General features: G+C 46.1%; 1 protein-coding gene and 1 long non-coding RNA gene across 2 annotated transcripts in view; one reads left to right on the forward strand and one right to left on the reverse strand.

The window, feature by feature from the left end:
• Positions 1 to 20,486, reverse strand: part of TFRC (transferrin receptor) — a 149,533-nt gene that overhangs the window by 82,810 nt on the left and 46,237 nt on the right. The gene's annotated exons all lie outside the window — the stretch shown is intronic.
• LOC109556181 (uncharacterized) lies at positions 15,116 to 19,626 on the forward strand. Its single transcript, XR_002180362.2, has 2 exons — positions 15,116 to 15,580; positions 17,207 to 19,626. It is a non-coding gene; the product is annotated as an uncharacterized lncRNA (long non-coding RNA).

Here is a 20,486-nt window from a genome sequence, read left to right on the forward strand (position 1 = left end):
ACAAGTTCAAAGCTTGTTTGTAATTTTTTGGATAAATGTTTAGTTTCTTAGGAATTTTGAAAAGGTATTAAAAGTAATTAGTGTGGGCTGAAGGAACTGTATCTTCAACTTCCTCACTCTGGGGGACAGGTCCTATTAATATGCTTCAAACGTTGTTGATCCGTCTTGTTTGTTGAGTCATCCTGTAGGGCCCAGGGTTTTCTCCTTTGTTCTCTTTTGATCCATGGCCATGGGCAGTTAGGAGAGGAACTGAGGGGTGCAGGGGTGAGAGCCAGTCCAAAGAGCAGGCCTGCTCTGCCTCCAGCTAGCTGTGTGGCCTGCTCAGTTGCCAGCCCTGCTCAGGGGTCAGGCTCCTCATTCGTGCCGTGAAGGTTCTGGCCAGATGCTCTGAAGTGCTAGCATGTGGCAGATTCTCTTTGAAGGTTCCTGATCTTTGTCAGACTTTTGCTAGCAGCTGCTGATTTTTTCTGTGATTGACTGTCTGTCCCCAACCTCAGGGTGATTGGTTCCTGCAAAACAGAGTCCCTAGTGAAGGTCTGAGACAAAGGTGAGAATTTCTTTGACAAAAAAGTCTTGGCAGTGATTCTGCCTCCCTCTCAGTGGTCTCGACTGTTCCTGACACTCACCCTTCCTCATGGAGCCCAGTCACCTGGATATTTTGTGATCTGCTTGACTTCCTCCAGCTCCTACTTCTAGCCTCTTGCTTAAATCCCCTCACTGGCTTCCTACTCCCCACTCAACCAGCAACAAACTACTTATCCTGGCTCCAGATCCCTCGTGTTCTGCTTAGGTTCCTCCAGAGGCCTTCGCTAACCTGCATCCTCCTCCTTCCCTCCATGCCTTTTCACGTGCTATCCCACTGCCTGGCTCACCAGTCTTTCCCCTACTTGCCTGGCAAACTCCTATTTATCCTTCAAGACTTTCCTCAGGGGTATTTTCTGAGAAGCTTTTTAAGATCCATCTGGATAAAACAAGCCAGCCATTCTACTGTTTGTGCTTCTACTGCAGGGGTCCCCAACCTTTTTGGCACCAGGGACTGGTTTTCTGGAAGACAAATTTTTCCACGGACAAGGGGGTGGGAGGCGGTGGTTTCGAGATGATTCAAGCCCGTTACACTTATTGCGCACTTTATTTCTATTATTATTACATCAGCTTCACCCCAGATCCTCAGGGATTAGATGGTTCCACAGGGAACCCCTATTCTACTGTATCCCATGCTGATCACAATGAGCTTTCACTTTATCAGTTTGAATACATTCAGCTGCAAGTAACAGAATACTTGACTAATAGCAACATAAACAATAGAAACATTTCATTGTCTCTCAGACGAGTGATGGTAGACTCTGCAGGGTTGATTCAGCAGCTCACCTCTGTCATCAAGGACCCAGGCCCCTTCCCTTCCGTCATCCTCAGCCTGTTGGGTGTATTTTGCCTCATGGCCACAAGATAGTGGCAAGTATCACTTCATCACACCTCAGCATCCAAGAAGGAAGAAGGAGGGTAGGAAAAAAATGGACTTTTTACTCCTACACTCCCTCTTGGCCTACTGATAGCCGTCCTTGCCTATCCCTGGTCCCCGCACTCTATTAGATGCTCCAATTTTAACTACTCAAATTAACCAAACATCTTAAAATGTTCACACTCAAGACCTGACTCTCAAGTACCTGAGGTCAAATACTTCTTTTGTTCTTAAAAAAAATCAGTCTCAGCCTGAAAATCTTGAAAGGTTTGACTGAACATTTATTCACTTTTGAATAGTTTTGTAGTACATGTGGCTTTTATTCTGAGCCATCTTAAATGTGTTTCAGAAGTGGGTGTGGTATAAATAATAAATAAATGAATGAATATCTGGAAGTGTGGCTGTTTTTATTTAATCTTGGGAAAATGTGGTTACCACTGTGATAAGCCCCTTTGGCTAATAGTAAACAGGATGGCCTGCCCTCTGTCTTGAATATAAAAGCTGCAAGCTAATATAAGGTAAGAAAGCCAGCAGTGGGTGGAGGTGGGGGCATTTGAGATTTGACTTGGCTTTCTGGTACAGCCTGTTGGATGCACAGGGTATGAACCCTGAGGGATAAGGTCTGAGACCTCATCACTGACTTCATAGCAACAGCCTGTGTAATGGAAGCATCCTTGTCTCTGGGTCTCAGATTTCTAAGCATAGGATAAGGAGTTGGGGCTAGAAGGCCTCAAAGGGCTTCTCTAACTTGGCTGCTATATATGTATTGCAGGGCGGGGGATGGGGGGTGGCAGTTATGAGGTGCCTCCCAGGGGGTAGAATAGTCCATTGGGGAGCAGTGGGAACAGGCAGTGGGGTCCCTGACCACTTTGTCTCTCTCAACCACAGTAGCTTTAACTTCCCACAAGAGCTAGGAAGAGGGTTCGCTGCCTCCTACCTGCTTTGGAAGGATAGGGTTCCCACTTTTTTTTTTTTTTTTAATTATTTACTTGGCTTCATCAGGTCTTAGTGGCAGCATGTAGGATCTAGTTCGCTGACCAGGGATTAAACCCAGGCTCCCAGCATCGGGACCTCAGAGTCTCAACCACTGGACCATCAGGGAAGTCCCAGGGTTTCTACTCTTGAGGCTACTCTCCGGCTGGCAACAGAGTCTACAACACTCCTTTCTATACTCAGCTTGGAGACTGCCCCCTCAGGCTCCAAGCAGCTCAGGGGTCACCCCTACCCCTACCACCACCTCCATCTTCAACTGGGACAGGGCAGGTGGAGAGACAAGGAAAGGGAGCAAAAGGGGGGTTCCAGGGGTGCTCTCAGATGCTTGAGGGGTGAGAGGGGACTCCTGCCTTCAGAGAGCAGGACCGGAGCCCTGGGAGGCAGGGAGGGACTCACATTTCCCTGAATCACCGTCTTTGCCTCTGCCTCAGGCACAGCTGAGCTGAAGCAGGAAGAGAAGGGAAGGACTGAGAGCATAAAGGTCCCACCTCCTCACCTAATGCGCCTTGCCTCACTTCAACTTCTGCGTGCCGCTCAGCAGCACAGCTTTTCAAGACAGATGGCAGGGCAGCTGGCTCCTCATGGCCTTTGACCCAGGGCACTTCCCTTCCCTGCAGCTCTAACTGCAGCCAGAGGAGGAACCACACCTCAGACTGACCTCCAGGAATCAGAGCCCTTCACCACTAGTCTTGGGCGGCCCTAGTGGCTCAGATGGTAAAGAATCTGCCTGCAATGTGGGAGACCTGGGTTTGACCCCTGGGTTGGGAAGATCCCCTGGAGAAGGAAATGGCAACACACTTTGGTATTCTTATCTGGAGAATCCCATGGACAGAGGAGCCTGGTGGGCTACAGTCCATGGGGTCACGAAGAGTCAGACATGACTGAACAACTAACATCATCTCATCACCTCATCTCACCACTGGTCTTGAACTTACCTACAATTCTGATCTATAGCAAGTAACAGGCTGAGTTTTCCTCTTTTTGCCTCTCTGGGCTGAGAGATGAGCTTGTGACTCCGATAGGGTGGAGTACTCACTTGTAGAATAACTTCCTGTCTTCTGCTGTAGAGTCCTTTCCAGTTTACACAGAATCTATCTACTTACTTCATTTAGTCGCTAAAGTAAGTCGGCAAGATGGATACCCTGAAGCATTGTCTCCATTTTACAGCTCAGAAAATGAAGGCTCAAAGAGAACACCCATTTTCTGTTCTTGCTATGACAAATAAACACAAATTTAGCAGCTTCAGTCAGTTCAGTCGCTTAGTCGTGTCCGATTCTTTGTGACCCCATGAACCGCAGCACACCAGGCCTCCCTGTCCATCACCAACTCCCGGAGTTTACCCAAACCCATGTCCATTGTGTCGGTGAGGCCATCCAACCATCTCATCCTCTATCGTCCCCTTCTCCTCCTGCCCCTAATCTTTCCCAGCATCAGGGTCTTTTCAAATGAGTCAGCTGTCCACATCAGGTGGCCAAAGTATTGGAGTTTCAGCTTCAACATCAGTCCTTCCAATGAACAACCAGGACTGATCTCCTTCAGGATGGACTGGTTGGATCTCCTTGCAGTTCAAGGGACTCTCAAGAGTCTTCTCCAACACCACAGTTCAAAAGCATCAACTCTTCGGTGCTCAGCTTTCTTTATAGTCCAACTCTCACATCCATACATGACCACTGGAAAAACCATAGCCTTGACTAGATGGACCTTTGTTGGCAAAGTAATGTCTCTGCTTTTGAATATGCTATCTCGGTTGGTCATAACTTTCCTTCCAAGGAGCAAGTGTCTTTTAATTTCATGGCTGCAATCACCATCTGCAGTGATTTTGGAGCCCAGAAAAATAAAGTCTGACACTGTTTCCACTGTTTCCCCATCTATTTCCCATGAAGTGATGGGACCAGATGCCATTGTTGAGCTTTAAGCCAACTTTTTCACTCTCCTCTTTCACTTTCATCAAGAGGCTCTTTAGTTCTTCTTCACTTTCTGCCACAAAGGTGGTATCATCTGCATATCTGAGGTTATTGATATTTCTCCTGGCAATCTTGATTCCAGCTCGTGCTTCTTCCAGCCCAGTGTTTCTCATGATGTACTCTGCATATAAGTTAAATAAGCAGAGTGACAATATACAGCCTTGATGTACTCCTTTTCCTATTTGGAACCAGTCTGTTGTTCCATGTCCAGTTCTAACTGTTGCTTCCTGACCTGTATTCAGGTTTCTCAAGAGGCAGGTCAGGTGGTCTGATATTCCCATCTCTTTCAGAATTTTCCATAGTCTATTGTGATCCACACAGTCAAAGGCTTTGGCATAGTCAATAAAGCAGAAATAGATGTTTTTCTGGAACTCTCTTGCTTTTTCGATGATCCAGTGGATGTTGGCAATTTGATCTCTGGTTCCTCTGCCTTTTCTAAAACCAGCTTGAACATCTGGAAGTTCACGGTTCACATATTGCTGAAGCCTGGCTTGGAGAATTTTGAGCATTACTTTACTAGCATGTGCTGCTGCTGCTGCTGCTAAGTCACGTCAGTCATGTCTGACTCTGAGCAACCCCATAGATGGCAGCCCATCAGGCTCCCATCCCTGGGATTCTCCAGGCAAGAATACTGGAATGGGTTGCCATTTCCTTCTCCAGTGCATGAAAGTGAAAAGTGAAAGTGAAGTCGCTCAGTCATGTCCGACTCTTTGCGACCCCATGGACTGCACCCCACCAGCTCCTCCGTCCATGGGATTTTCCAGGTAAGAGTACTGGAGTGGGGTGCCATTGTGAGATGAATGCAATTGTTCGGTAGTTTGAGCATTCTTTGACATTGCCTTTCTTTGGGATCAGAATGAAAACTGACCTTTTCCAGTCCTGTGGCCACTGCTGAGTTTTCCAAATTTGCTGACATATTGAGTACAGCACTTTCACAGCATCATCTTTCAGGATTTGGAATAGCTCAACTGGAATCCCATCACCTCCACTAGCTTTGTTCGTAGTGATGCTTCCTAAGGCCCACCTGACTTCACATTCCAGGATGTTCAGCTCTAGGTGAGTGGGAGTGATCACACCTTTGTGATTATCTGGGTTGTGAAGATCTTTTTTGTACAGTTCTTCTGTGTATTCTTGCCACCCCTTCTTAATATCTTCTGCTTCTGTTAGGTCCATGTCATTTCTGTCCTTTATTGAGCCTATCTTTGCATGAAATGGTCCCTTGGAATCTTTAATTTTCTTGAAGAGATCTCTAGTCTTTCCCATTCTATTGTTTTCTTCTATTTCTTTGCACTGATTGCTGAGGAAGGCTTTCTTATCTCTCCTTGCTATTCTTTGGAACTCTGCATTCAAATGGATATATCTTTCCTTTAGCAGCTTAAAAACACACAAATGCATCATCTCACCACTCTGTAGGTCAGAAGCCTGGGCACAACCAGGCACAGCGTGGCTCAGCTGGTTCTCTGCTTTGTTTCATTGTATCACAATCAAGGTGTCAGCAGGGCTGTGTTCTTTCTGGAGATTTTGAAGATGAACCTGTGTTTAAGTTCATGCAGGTGGTTGACAGAACTGAATTTCAGGTAGTGTAGGATGAGGTACCAGCTGGCTGTCATCTGAGAGCCATTCTCAGCTTCTAAAGACTGCCTGCACTCCTTGGCTTGTAGTTCCCTTCTTCCATCTTCAAAGCCAGCAATGGTGGTTGACTCCTTTCCATGCTTTGAGTCTCTGAGACCTTCCCTCGTGCCTCATCTCTCTCATCTCTCTTTTGTCTCCAGCCAGAGAAAGCTCTCTGCTATTGAGGACCCATGGGATTAGACTGGGCTTGTGGGGACAATGCAGGACAATCTCCCCACCCCAGGTCTTTAAACTTAATCCTGTCTGCCAATTCACCTTTGCCATGGCCATGTTATATAACACCTTCACAGCTCTGTACTTCACGGAGCAGGTAGCCTCAGAGACCATTATTCTGCCTACCACAGAGAGGTGTCAAAACCTATCACTTTGCTGGGAAGTGGCAGAGGTAGAACCTGGATCCACATCCACCAGTATATGCACAATATACACTTTTTCCACATCTCAGTTGGGCTTCCCTGGTGGCTCAGGTGGTAAAGAATCCGCCTGCAATGCAGAAGACCCAGGTTTGATCCCTGGGTCAGGAAGATGCCCTGGAGAAGGGAATGGCTACCCACTCCAGTATTCTTGCCTGGAGAATCCCAGGGACAGAGAAGCCTCGCAGGCTACAGTCCATGGGGTCGCACAGAGTCAGACACGAATGGGTGACTAACACTTTCACTTTCGTGTCTCAGCTGACTCAGGAACTTTCAGGGTATCGTTTAATTCATCCCATTTCTTTCTGGCAAACCAGAGGTTGGAGCAGAGGTTCATCTTTGCATAATGGAACCTTGGGAGAAATGTGGGAAACTGAGGCAGGTGGGCCCTGGCCTCGAGCCAGCTCAGTGGGGTGAGGGGTAGGTTCTTGGGCCTGTGTAGACTAGGCTGGTGGGGCCCCTGGAAGCACTGGGCTATCTCAGGAAGACTGGATGGGGAGGACGGACATGGGGCCTCTTCAGGGTCCCACAAGCTGACTGAGTCACATGAATGGCCAACATCCAAGCCAGGAGGTGGGGACAGCCTTCTCCCAAGTCAGAGACTCAGCGATAGTTAAGTTCTGGAAGCCAGTCGGAACCTTGAGCTTTCTCTGTGAGAGCTACCAGCAGCAAAAGCAAGCAAAAGCAAGCAAAAGCAAGTGGCCTTGTTGGGCCTGTGAGGGAGACCTTAAATCTGTGTAGAGCCAGAACCGGACAATGGAAAGGACGTGATGCCTGTCCTGTGAAACAAAGGACACGGTCGTGTTATTGGCGTTCCTTTGTGCAGGGTGCTGTCTTTATTTTGTTAAGAAACAAAAACACACTGTAATAGGGCCTTTCATAGTCTTAATTCCAACTGGTTGTCCTTCCCCTCCAAGTGTCCTTCCCCATGAGAATTTGGTTCACAGCCAAGGAAGTCTCCTTCCTTGCAGGGTTTCGGGACAGCACACACGGAGCGGAAGAGGCACCTGCGTCTCCAGTCAGCGGCCCACCAGCTCCGGCCAAGCCCTGCCAGGGAGCTGAGCCTGATGGTGAGGCTCCGAGGCCCTTTCCCAGGAACCTGGGGAGATTGCATGCTTGTGACCCCAAAAGGGAACACAGGGCGATGCCAATTATGCCTATGTCTACAGACTGAAGTGGAAAAAGAAATCTACTAAAAAACAAAACAAGTGGTTATATTTCAGGGCATAGGTTTATCAGTGATATCTTTTTTCCTGATAATTCACATGTATTCCAAGTATAAGCATTTTGATATCTTTTAAGGATTCTACAATGAGAATGCTGCTACTGCTGCTAAGTCGCTTCAGTCGTGTCCGACTCTGTGCGACCCATAGACGGCAGCCCACCAGGCTTCCCGTCCCGGGGATTCTCCAGGCAAGAACACTGGAGTGGGTTGCCATTTCCTTCTCCAATGCATGAAAGTGAAAAGTGAAAGTGAAGTCGCTCAGTCGTGTCCGACTCTAGAGACCCCATGGACTGCAGCCTACCAGGCTCCTCTGTCCATGGGATTTTCTAGGCAAAAGTACTGGAGTGGGATGCCATTGCCTTCTCTGACAATGAGAATAAAACAATGAAAATGTTATATTTGTAATCATAATGGCATAAAACTCAATTTGGTGAGTGGAAGAATTCCCTGAGTGGGATTGACAGAAAAGGGGTCCCCAGGGAGGAGGCTCTGCCACCTCTCCGTTGGTGTGAGGGTCAGATACCCAGTGCCTAGAAGGACTGGCACTTGCTTGGGGCCCTGAGATGGAGCCGGTGACCTCTACTCCACGCTAGACCCGGACCCTGTGGTCCTGAAATCAATTTTGCATCCTAGCCACATAGTCCCTGCACCTGGCAGCCTAAGCTTTGCGTGTAGTGAACTAACATAACAGTAAGCTGATTAGAGTTAGTTGATTAGGTTTCAATACCTTCTATGTTCAGCGAGGATTTTCTTTCCTCTGAAGCTGGATGAGGACTGAAGTTCCTCCCCTGGGGATACTGCACCCTAGGATTACATGTGCTTTTCCCTTCATTCAACTCATAACTGTCAGGTCATATTTCCTGATCCCTACCTCCAGAGTATAGCCTAGAGGGGATTTAGCTTTATTTTCTTTTCATTTTTATTATCCGAGTATTTATATTTATTGCAGAAATTCTAATAAAAAATAAGCAAAAATGTACTAAAACCACTTGCAGGCCCACCAACCAGAAATAACCACCCTATGTTTGTCTCATGAAAAGAAGTGAAACTGTTAGTCGCTCAGTCGTGTCAACTCTTTGCAACCCCATGGAGCCCACCAGGCTCTCTGTCCATAGAATTCTCCAGGCAAGAATATTGGAGTGGGAAGCTATTCCCTTCCCCAGGGGATCTATTTGACCCATGAATCAAACCCAGATCTCCTGCAGGCAGATTCTTTAACATCTGAGCCACTAGTTAAAATATCAAACATACCGTTTGGGAACATGGTTCTTCATGACATATACATCTTGAATACTTTGCAGTATTGTATATATGCAGGCCTACACATATGTTTTAATGAGTATGTACTATTCCATCACATGACCCAATCACTATTGGGTCATTCCCAATACAGTTGGACATTCCTCTACAGTTGGACAATGCTTTTCCAACTTTTTGCCATTATAAACTATGTGGTGATGAGTATCTTTGTACTCATCTTTGCCTTCAACTTGTCATTATTTGATTAAGTCAAATTATAGGAAATACACTGCTAGTTTGAAGGAAATGAAATCTTTTAAAACATCTCTTTAAAACACGTGAAATCTAAAGCCCTGAGTCTTTTTTTTTCCCCTACAAAATGCAAAAACTGGAGATGTTAAGTATTGACTCAGATGAGCTCTGGGGCACCTCTGGCTCAGACCCTCTGATTGTCATTGCATAGCCTCAATCACCTCTCTCTGGCCTGGTAAATACAGAGGTGGACAAGAGAGGTACCTGACCTCATGGAAGTTATAAACAGAGAATTTCAGACAGTGGTAAATTATATGAAGAAACACCAGAACGATGGGAGAATGAATGGCCACAGAGAGACACTTTTAATCACATGGTCTGGTATATCTTCTCAGAGCAGGTGGTATTTGAATGGAGAGAGTATTTCATTATACTTCTCTGTTGATGTATCCTGCTTTCTCTATTAGATAGGGACCAAGTTCTGTTCCAGAACTAGCACAGTGTCTGGTTCAGGGAGAGCGCTTGGTAGCCGTGCATAGAATGAATGAATGAATGCGCAGGCAAGTTAGTGGAGGTGATGGTCCCACCACCCTGGAGTCCACATACACTTTCCAGATGCATGTGGACCTCTAAGCCCAGATCCAGGGAGGTGGGGCCCTCCTTGAGGTGGGTCTCATTACCTACAAGTGAAAGATCAGAGAGGCTAAGGAGCTCACTCCACTGCACAACAAGCCATGCGGCAGAGCCGCCCAAAGAACTGAGCACAGCAGAGCAGCACAGAAGCTAACAGCAGCAGCTTGAATTTGGCTCTGCTCCATACCCTGTGACCTCAGGCAAGTCGTCAAATGCTCTATAGGTCTAGGCTTCAATCTAGAAAATGGAGAAAGCAGCACCTACCTCACAGAGCAGTTGTGAGTAGTAAACTGAGATAAAGAGTATCAAGAGTTTGGCAAGCAGGTGGGCTCAGCACTTGGGAGTAGCAGCCTGGCTGGCCCTATAGTGCCCTGGGTGCCAGTGTGGGCTGGAGGCTGAGATGGAGTTTACCTGACTGGCTCCCTTTAGGACTCTCCCAGGGTGTGAGCGGTGAGGGCAAGACTTCCACAGAGGAAGAGATATCATGGGAGCATATTTTCCACGTCACCCCACATTTTTACCCACATCTTGACCTCTCTTTAAAAAAGAATTACTTGGAGAAGGAAATGGCAACCCACTCCAGCATTCTTGCCTGGAGAATCCCATGGACAGAGGAGCCTGGCAGGCTACACTCCATGGGGTCGCAAGAGTTGGATATAACTTAACGACTACCTGCTCACTGAAACTTGAGAAAAAGCCTGCCCAGCAACAAAGACCAAGCATAGCCAAAAATAAAATTAAAATTATATTTAAAAAATTATTGTAAAAACAATACAAACACTTTAAAGGAAAAATAAATCACCTAGGATCTCAGCATTCTAACCCAGTAATGTTATTTTTTTTCTGTCTAGTCTTTCTTGTTTGTCCAAATACATACATTTGGTATCATTGCACTTACTGTAATCTATTTTATATTTTGCGTGTCACTTAAAACTTCATCATAACTGTTCCTTCATAATTCTACACTCTTCACACAAAATGTTTAATGGCAGGCTGATCATCCATCAAGTTGATGAGCCGTCATTAATTTGTTTATTTTCTTATTGCTGAATATTTAGTTTGCTTCATTTGCAGTTAAAGATAAATATATGTTCAATTATAGCCTTTTCGTTTTGTTTTAAATTTTTTTGCAGTATAGTTGATTCACAATGTTGTGTTAGTTTTAGGTATAGAGCAAAGTGACTCAGTTATAGCCCCTCTTTTTTGGATTCTTCTCCCATATAGGATTACAGAGTATTGAGTAGCGTGCCCTGTGCTATAGAGTAGGTTCTTACTTGTTATCTATTTTATTCAATATATATGGCAGTGTCTATATGTCAATCCCGGTCTCCCAATTTATCCCTCTCTTGTTTATAGCCTTCTAATCCCTTACGGCTATGGTGTTTCCCCAGTGTAACAATATTCACTTTTCCAGCAGCCTGTGAGCCAGTCCTCATCAACTCCGCAGAGAGCTTGGTATTGGTGTTAATATGTCTGAATATGGTTAATTAAATCTGGTACAGCATGGTTTTATTTACCATTAAGTTCCTCTTGGAAGAAATTTAGTTCATGTTCTTTGTTTATTATCAGTCTTGATGCTATTTAGGAACCTAATTTTTGTCTTATTTGCTGCAAGATTTTTCTCATTTGTCATTTATTCCTTTTTTTTTTTCCCCCAAAATTATGTTTTAAAGCAATTATAAAAGCAATATATGCTCATGGTTGAAAATTTGAAAAATAAAGTCTTAAAATATATGTCACCACTTAGAATTAAACTTTATTATCCTCTTTCAAAACCAACTGTAAAAAGATATTATTGAATCTACTGGGAAGGGAGAATATGGACTGGATATTAGATGACATTAGGGGATTATTTCTAACTTTGGGGGGTGTGTAAAAGCAGGATAAATATGTAATTTTTAGAATGAACTTACCAGTTAAGATGCTTGTGTGTGTGCTGTGCTAAGTCACTTCAGCTGTGTCCGATTCTTTGTGACCCTGTGGACTGTAGTTTGCCAGGTTCCTCTATCCATGGGACTCTCCAGGCAAGAATACTGGAGTGGGTTGCCATGCCTTTCTCCAAGGGATCTTCCGGATCCAGGGATTGAACATGCGGCTCCTGCGGCTCCTGCACTGGCAGGCAGATTCTTGACTGCTGAGCCAGTGGGGAAGCCCTAAGATGCTTACTGGAGCATTAATAAGAAAACCAATGTGAAATCTCAGAGTTGCTTTTAAAAAGCCCCTGGCAAAAAAAAAAAAGGGGGGGGGCAAAAAAATAAACAAAAATTGGGGAAAATTAGATAAAACCAAGTTAGCAAAATTAAATATTTGCTGAAATTGAGTAATGGATGTATCAGTTCAGTTCAGTCGCTTAGTTGTGTCCAACTCTTTGCGACCCCGTGGACTGCAGCACACCAGGCTTCCCTGTCCATTGCCAACTCCCAGAGTTTACTCAAACTCACGTCCATTGAGTTGGTGATGCCATCCAACTATCTCATCCTCTGTTGTCCCCTTCTCCTCCCATCTTCAGTCTTTCCCAGCATCAGGGTCTTTTCCAATCAGTCAGTTTTTCACATCAGGTGGCCAAAGTATTGGAGTTTCAGCTTCAGCATCAGTCTTTCCAATGAATATTCAGGACTGATCTCCTTTAGGATGGACTGGTTGGATCTCCTTGCAGTCCAAGGGACTCTCAAGAGTCTTATCCAACACCACAGTTCAAAAGCATCAATTCTTCAGTGCTCAGCTTTCTTTATAGTTCAGCTCTCACATGACTACTGGAAAAACCATAGCTTTGACTAGATGGACCTTTGTTAGCAAAGTAACGTGTCTGCTTTTCAATAAGCTGTCTAGGTTGGTAGGTATTCGTTTTATCATTCTAATTTTGCATACATTTGAAATGCTCTGCAATGAAAAGTTTCAAACGCTATCTTCTCAGGAGGTCTTCCAGGGTGTCTTAACTAAAACTCAAACTCATCTCCTTGATTCTCATTTTGTATTTCTCATCCCTGATTTTTGTTTTTTTCTTCTTTGCATTATTATCTACCATACTAACCTTGCTCTTATTTCATCTGGTTAATTTGGCTTATTATCCCTCCCCAACTGGACCGCAACTCTCCCAGAATTGTCATCTGTTTTGTTCACTGCTCCTACCATCAACAATGCCTGGCTACTCAGATAATCATCGAACAAAGTCATTGTTAACATTTAAAAATTATAGATTTTCATTTTAACTTTAAATTTAACAGGGAAAAAAAAAGAAACTGTAGTAGAATGAAGGAATTGCTGAACATCAGATTATGGTTCCTAGAAGATCCTTCTAAAGTTTTTTTTTAAGTATATGAAATCATCAAGGTTGGAGGCATTAGATTTTTATGTTTTTTTTTTTTTTTAACTGTTCATTTCTTAATGGGCAGAAGTTTAAATTCCCAGGCAACAAAATCTAGTAACATCTTCATGAACATCAGAATAAATATTGCCAATATTTAAGGAAACAAATCTTATTTTTTTATTTATAAGCACACAAGAAGAAAAAAGTAGAAAACTTGCCCCGACTTTTAGAATGATCCTCTAGACAAAACAAAGAGGGGAAGGCAGATCTGTGAGCAAAATATCCTATAAAATATTCAGAGGAGAGAAAGCCACCATCATGAAGAACTTACTAGAACTACTGTATCTCCCTTGTGGCTCAGGCAGTAAAGAATCTGCCTACAATGTAGGAGACCCGGGTTCAATCCCTGGGTCATGAAGATCCACTGGAGAAAGGAATGGCAACCCACTCCAGTATTCCTGCCTGGAAGATCCCATGGACAGAGGAGCCTGGTGGGCTACAGTCCATGGGGCCACAAAGAGTCGAACATGACAAAGCAACTAACACTCTTTTCATTACTTTTTGAAAGAATCCATCATAGGCATTTAATTGCTGGCCAGTCTGGCAACAGATGTACATGGGTAAACCTAGTCACGAGGCAGGAGAAAACGCCCTCGTGGTGGTCTATCACCTGTTTCTTCTACATTCTTCCTTCACCATCCTCATTCTGGCCCATCTAAGTCTTCCCAACCTGGGTTCTGGCTTTGTCCTTCCTCCTCCCAGCCCACCCCACCCTCAGCTCCTCCCCTCACCAGCGCACTGGTTTCCAGGCCTGAGGGTTGGGCTCACGTAAGAAGTTGTAAAAACAAAGACTCTACCCCTGCCTCCTTGGGCCCCATCTCAGCAGACCCTGACCTGTAGGTCAGGGTGGAGGTGGGGAGTTCATCTTTTCTGCAGCTCTGCATGTTATTTTAATGAGCAGGTTCAGGGCCCACTCCATCAGTGTCTTTCCTTACATATTCCAGAACTTACCACAATGCCTGGCAATTCAAATGTGCTAAATAAATTTGTGACAAATGAACTGAAGGGAAGGAAATGTAAGCCCTTGTATATGGGTACAGAAGTCAAGGTCACCTCTTTTGATTTTCACAACCACTTTGAGAAGCAGTGAATAAGGGGTATATTATTGTCCCCACTTCACAGAGGCCCAGAGACGAGAAGGGAGTTGCCCAGTGTCACAGCTGGAGGGACCAGAGGCTGCCTCCCTCTACCAGGACAATCTCCAGGGACTTAGGAAGGGCACAAAGTTTGAGGAGCGGGGAAAGGGATTCCCATCTTCATTACATAGTGGGTTTAGGGGAGTGGAGGAGGGAGAAAAAGAAAAAGGAAGAAGAAAAGGGACCAGAAAAGAAGCAGAGGGAGGCTGGAGGTGCTAAAAAGCATGAAAAGGGAAAAAGACATCAGAAAAAAACAAAAAGCAAGACCCCGAAGCACACACAGACAGAGACCGGAAGGGATTATTGAGGAGGTGGGACCAGAGTGGCTTCTCACAGGAAGAGGCAGAGGGTGACACTGTAGGCTCTAAAGAAAACTCAGGAACTTCCTTGGCAGCCCAGTGGCTAAGACTCTGCACTTCCACTGCAGGGGGCACGGGTTCCATCTCAGTCGGGTACTAGGATCCCACATGCCGCATGGCATGGCCAAGAGAGAGAACCGCTCAGAGGGTGTCAAGCCACAAAATCTATCTCTGGGGAGCAGGCATGCACCACTGGTCCCCAAGTTTGATGCTTCTCTTGGTGTCAGAGCACTGGGCCCAAAGTCCCCATGGAAAATACATCTTTCTGCAGACTGGGGCCTCTGCCCGCCAGCCTCCTCCTCCAGGGCTGTGTGTTTAGGCAGCTGCATTGCATTTTTAGAACAATTTTTAACTTGCAGGCTGTACCTGCCGAACCAGAATGTCTGGCCAAGAGCAGTTACATAAGATCCTCAGGCCCTCTGGGTGCCAAAGGCAACAACAGCTCTGGGCCAAGGCAGGTGTGGGCTGTGTCTAATCAGCCTGGTAGGCCCCTGCCTACCAGGAGCCCTGGTAGGAAAGCCTCCCTCTGGAGAGGGGACGGTGAGTGGGGCAGGACCCAGTCTGAGTCTTCTCTCCAGGAGCCCTTAGAGGGCAGTTCTATTCTCTTCTAGGGCTTCCCTGGTGGCTCAGAGGGTAAAGAATTTGCCTGCAATCCGGGAGACTCAGGTTCAGTCCCTGGGTTGGGAAGATCCCCTGGAGAAGGGAATGGCTACCCACTGTGGTATTCTTGCCTGGAGAATGCCATGGACAGAGGAGCCTGGCGGGCTACAGTCCATGGGGTTGCAAAGAGTTGAACGCGACTGAGTGACCACACTACTACTATTATGGCTCCCTGAAGAATTTCAGCTATCTCCATCAAAAAACCTCATCACTGAAGATCTGTAAAATATGAATGTGTTACCATGAAGGTATGGATTTTTCTTTTGTATCTATTTAAAAATTATCTTTAGTAAATAAAGTACTTTAGCCTGGAGCAGGGGATGGACTATATGACTTCTGGATGACTCTGCCAGGCTGACAGTTCAGGGTGTACTGGGCAGATTCTAGGCAGAACATCCTGGTCTTAGCATGCAAGTGCTCCAACACCAAACCTTAGAAAATGTTTGCAGAAGGAAGAGAAACAGAGTTCATTACAGCCTCTCTGGGCTCCTCAGGGCAGGCCCGAGCAGAAGGAAGGAGGGAAGGAGGCAGCCATGAGGGTAGCGGAATGCATGTTGCAGAAGCAACCTGGAGCCCACGGAGCCCAGAGAGGTGGGTGAGGGAGGGGGCCCAGCAAGTCAGTGCGGGCAGGAATGATGGGGAGCAGCTTGGTCCAACCCCCGCACTTTATAGACAGAAGACTGAAACATGACTCACTTGCCCACAGTCATGTAGGGAAAGCGGAGGTGATAAGGCTGTTAGTTCAAAGCCTCAAGGTCTTCCATGAACTTCAGAAGGGCAAAGGTAGCCCTAGCTCTGAAGGCTGCTGGGCAGTCTGGAGTGCCAAGCCATGGGTGGGCAGCCTTCCAAGAGGTGTGGAGAAGGAGGCATCAGCAGGACTTAAGGTGGACCTCCTGGAGCCAAACCAGGGACCCTAAATGGCACTGACATCTCCATCCTGACCTTTCTTCCCAGCCTCCCAAGGCTATCACCCCACCCTGCCAACTTTCCTACAATGCAGGAGCAAAGACCCTGACTGCTCACTGTCTGCCTACCAGTCAACTGGCTTCAGACTGGGCAACAACTCCCTCCATCTACACCTGCTTCCTCCTCTTTCCACCCCCTCCATTCATCTGGCTCACAGACAGCCTGAATCCCTTTTCACTGACACTGTAGAAGTCCCATTGGTCACATTTACCTCACCCCAGATCATCATCCCCACACTCACCTGGACACCTGCCACAGCCTCCTCACTGGTGCCCTGCCTCCCACCTCTGTTCCTCCAGCCCTCCCACTCAGTCAGCACCTAGAGAGTGTCCTAAAACACAAACCTGCTCCTCTCACACCCTGGAAAGCTCGTCATGGTTTCCCTGACCTCTAAGATAAAGCACGGACTCCTTGGGAAAGCCTTGCATCTCAGCTCTCTGCTCCAAGCTTTGCCGTGTTGCTCCCAGAACCCATCAAGCCTTTTCACACCTCTGATTTTTGCACATGTTTTTTTCTTTGCCTGCGATGCCCTTCTGCCCCCTGGTCTACCAAGGATATCTCCTATTCATCTGTCACATTTCAACCAACAGCTTCTTTCTCTGGGAAGCCCTCCTTGATCTCCTCCAGCACTCACCTCTCTAGGCACTTGTCACACGTGCTCTAACCACCCATTTGCCTGGGTGGAAGGTGGCTGCTCATAGGACGGCTCTCAGTGACCTCTGCCGCTTGGCACTTCTCCTTATGCAACACTCTCCCCTTGAGTGTGGACTGGGCTCACAGGCCCCCTTCTAATGATAAGAATATGGCAAAAGTCAGTCTCAGAAGGGTAACTTCAGGAATTGGATATGAAAAGAATGTTTGATTTGGGCCACGGATTATCTTTCACTCTCTCTCTCTCTCTGTCAAAGCCCTCGCCCTGGAGGAAGCATGCTGCCTTTCTGGAGTGGTCCTGTTGTTGCTGTTCAGTCGCTCAGTGGTGTCCAACTCTTTGCAACCCCATGGACTGCAGCACGCCAGGCTTCCCTGTCCGTCACCATCTCCCGGAGTTGGCTCAAACATGTCCACTGAGTCTGTGATGCCATCCAACCATCTCATCCTGTGTCACCCCCTTCTCCTCCTGCCCTCAGTCTTTCCCAGCATGGAGTGGTCCTATGGACAGGCATATGTGACAAGGAATGGATGTCTCTGGAAAACTGTCAGTAATGACTTGAGGTGGGGCTACTGCTACATGAATGGGCTGGAAGCAGATTCCCCCCTTAGTCAGGCCTCTGAGATGACAGCCACCCTAGTTGTCACTTGACTGTTTTCATTTTTAATCTGGCTGCACCACATGGCATTCAGGATCCTAGGTTCTCGACCAAAAATTGAACCCAAGCCCACTGCGGTGAAAGTGCAGACTCTGAACTACTGGACTGCCAGGGAATCCCCACTTGGGTGGTTCTGGAATGGAGATTCTGAGTTAAAGACACCCAGCTAAGCTGGGCCCAGATTCCTGATCCAATGAAACCATGAGATAACAAATATTTATGGTTTTAAGCCTCTAACTTTGGGGGCAATTTGTTACACAGTAATAGATAACCAATGCACCTGTGTTTTCCATTGGCCTTGGAGCTCCTTGGGAACTCATTTATCTTCAGATCTGCTGGGGCAGCTCACTGGAGACAATGAGAAGATCCTTCAAGCTTTGAGGAAGCAAAACCAAACCAAACCAAACCAACGGGTTTCATACAAAGGATCCAGAATCAGAATGGCATCACCTTCTCAATACTTAACTCTGGAAAGCCAGAACACAAGAGAACAAGATCTCAAAATTCTCGGGAGGGGACTTCCCTGGTGGTCCAGTGGCTAAGACTCTATGCTCCCAATGCAGGGGCTTCCCAGGTGGTACTAGTGGTAAAGAATCCCCCTGCCAGTGCAGGAGACGTAACAGATGTGGGTTTGATCCCTGGGTCAGGAAGATCCCCTGGACGGCACAGCAACTCAGTCCAGTATTCTTGCCTGAAGAATCCCATGGACAGAGAAGCCTGGAGGGCTATAGTCCATAGGGTCGCAAAGAGTCGAACATGACTGAAGCAACTTAGCACACACACATGCTCCCAATGCAGGGGCCCAAGTTTGATTCCTGGTCAGGGAACCGGTCCCACATGCTACACCTAAGAGTTGAAAGTGAAAGGGAAGTCACTCAGTCCTATCTGACTCTTTGCGACCCCATGGACTGTAGGCTACCAGGCTCCTCCGTCCATGGGATTTCCCAGGCAAGAATACTGGAGTGGGCTGCCATTTCCTTCTCCAGGGGATCTTCCCGACACAGGGATTGAACCAGGTCTCCCGCATTGCAAGCAGATGCTTTTACCATCTGAGTCACCAGGGAAGCTGCGTCTAAGAGTTGGAATGCCACAACTAAACATCCTCGTGCTGCAGCCAAGACCCAGCACAACCAAATAAATAAAAACATTTAAATGAAAAAAAAAAAAAGACTTTTTATTGAAAGTAAAAGCATGGACAAGACATACCATATAAATAGTAACTAATAGAGAGCTGGAGTAATTATAGTAAGATTAGAAGACAAATTAGACTTAAAAAAATTCTGAGGGAAATGATACTTAAGCTACACCAATTAAATGTGAGCGTGAAACATTTCCCAAGAAGATCCCAAATCTTTAACTCCCATGAACCCCATTTCTCAGGAGACTACTTGAGGGTGTGCTCTGCCAAAAAGAGAGAGTAAACTAAGGCTGTGGCCAAAGAGGGCAACCGGTCCAGACTGGAGCCCAGCTAGAAAGGCGACCAAGGAATATGCCACTGATTGACTACCTAGCATTCTGAACATATCGACTACAGATTTGCACATATGGGTGTTTGGGGTTGAATCAGTAACAAGTATACAGACAACTAAGCAAACGAAAAATGTAAGACAACTGTTAACTCTAGCAAAAACAAAACAGTGTGCAAGAAAAAGTAATCATAGTATACTAATAGGCTGTGAAGAGCGTTTACAAAGTCGAAATATAAACAGTGAATACTGATCAAAACACAACAACAGACCTAAATGGAAAGGAAGGAAGGAGAAATGGGAAGTGTGCTGTGTGGTGGGGGTAGAAAGAACAAAAATAAGCTAAATCTCATCTTTCATCGTGAAAAGTCAATAGATAAAGAATTAGCTGAAAAGTTGAAAGTGATTGCCTCTGAAGAGTCGGAAATTGGGTCTGAGCTGCAAGAGACAATGGCTTTTCAAAAGTCTCACAGAGCTATTTAAAACTGCTAAACTATGTGCAAGTATTAACATAACTCTATTCAAAGTTAAACTTGAAATAAAAATCAACCACAATTTCTACACGTGGAAGATCCTCAATAAATGTCAACCATTACAATTCCTTCTATACGATATCAGACAGCTTGCTATTCTTGCAGCTCACTTGTGATATGTTAGGACACTTGGTTGCAAATTACCAAACCTCAACTCAAACTGATGAAAGCATAAAGGGGATTGTACTGTGTCATGTCACAAACAAGCTTCAGGCCTCACAAACGTGGATCCAGGCATGCACACGGTACCAGCAGAAATCTTTCTGTCTCCATTTCTTGGCTTTGTTTCCTGTATTGACTTCATGATCAGGCAGGCTCCTTTCCCACCTTGGCAAGCTGGCCTCCAGTACCTCCAGGTTTCTATCCTACCAGCTTCACTATCCTAATGAAAGGAGAGGCTCTCTCCCCAGTCGTTGCACCAGTATGCCTGGGATAGACACTCAGTGATGCGGCTTGGGTCACATGACCAACCCTAAGCAGGCTGGTGTGGCCAACGGATTGAGCACTCAGATTGGCTAAGCCTGAGTCATATGCCCACCAGGGAACCATGGACAAATGGGGTAGAATGGTTTCACAAAGGAAATCTGGGTGCTGTTATAGGAAAAAGAGAGGACAAATGCTGCAAAACCAACAGTTGTGCCTGTGCCTGAAAACTGGGATAGCTTCTTTTCATTGCATAAGCCACTGCTTAGGAAGCTTCTCCTAGAACACTACCCAATTGACCTATTTCCTCTGTTTCACAAGAGCAATTAGCATTTAAAGACAAGTCCCACGTCCCTACATCTTCTCATCTCCAGAGAAAGCAAGCCTAGATCCCCTGGTTATCCTTGCATGACAGTCTCTGGTCCCCTCAGTTTCCTGGCTCTCCTTCTCTGGGTGCTG

Source organism: Bos indicus, chromosome 1 (assembly GCF_029378745.1).
Source record: "Bos indicus isolate NIAB-ARS_2022 breed Sahiwal x Tharparkar chromosome 1, NIAB-ARS_B.indTharparkar_mat_pri_1.0, whole genome shotgun sequence".
NCBI lineage: Eukaryota > Metazoa > Chordata > Mammalia > Artiodactyla > Bovidae > Bos > Bos indicus.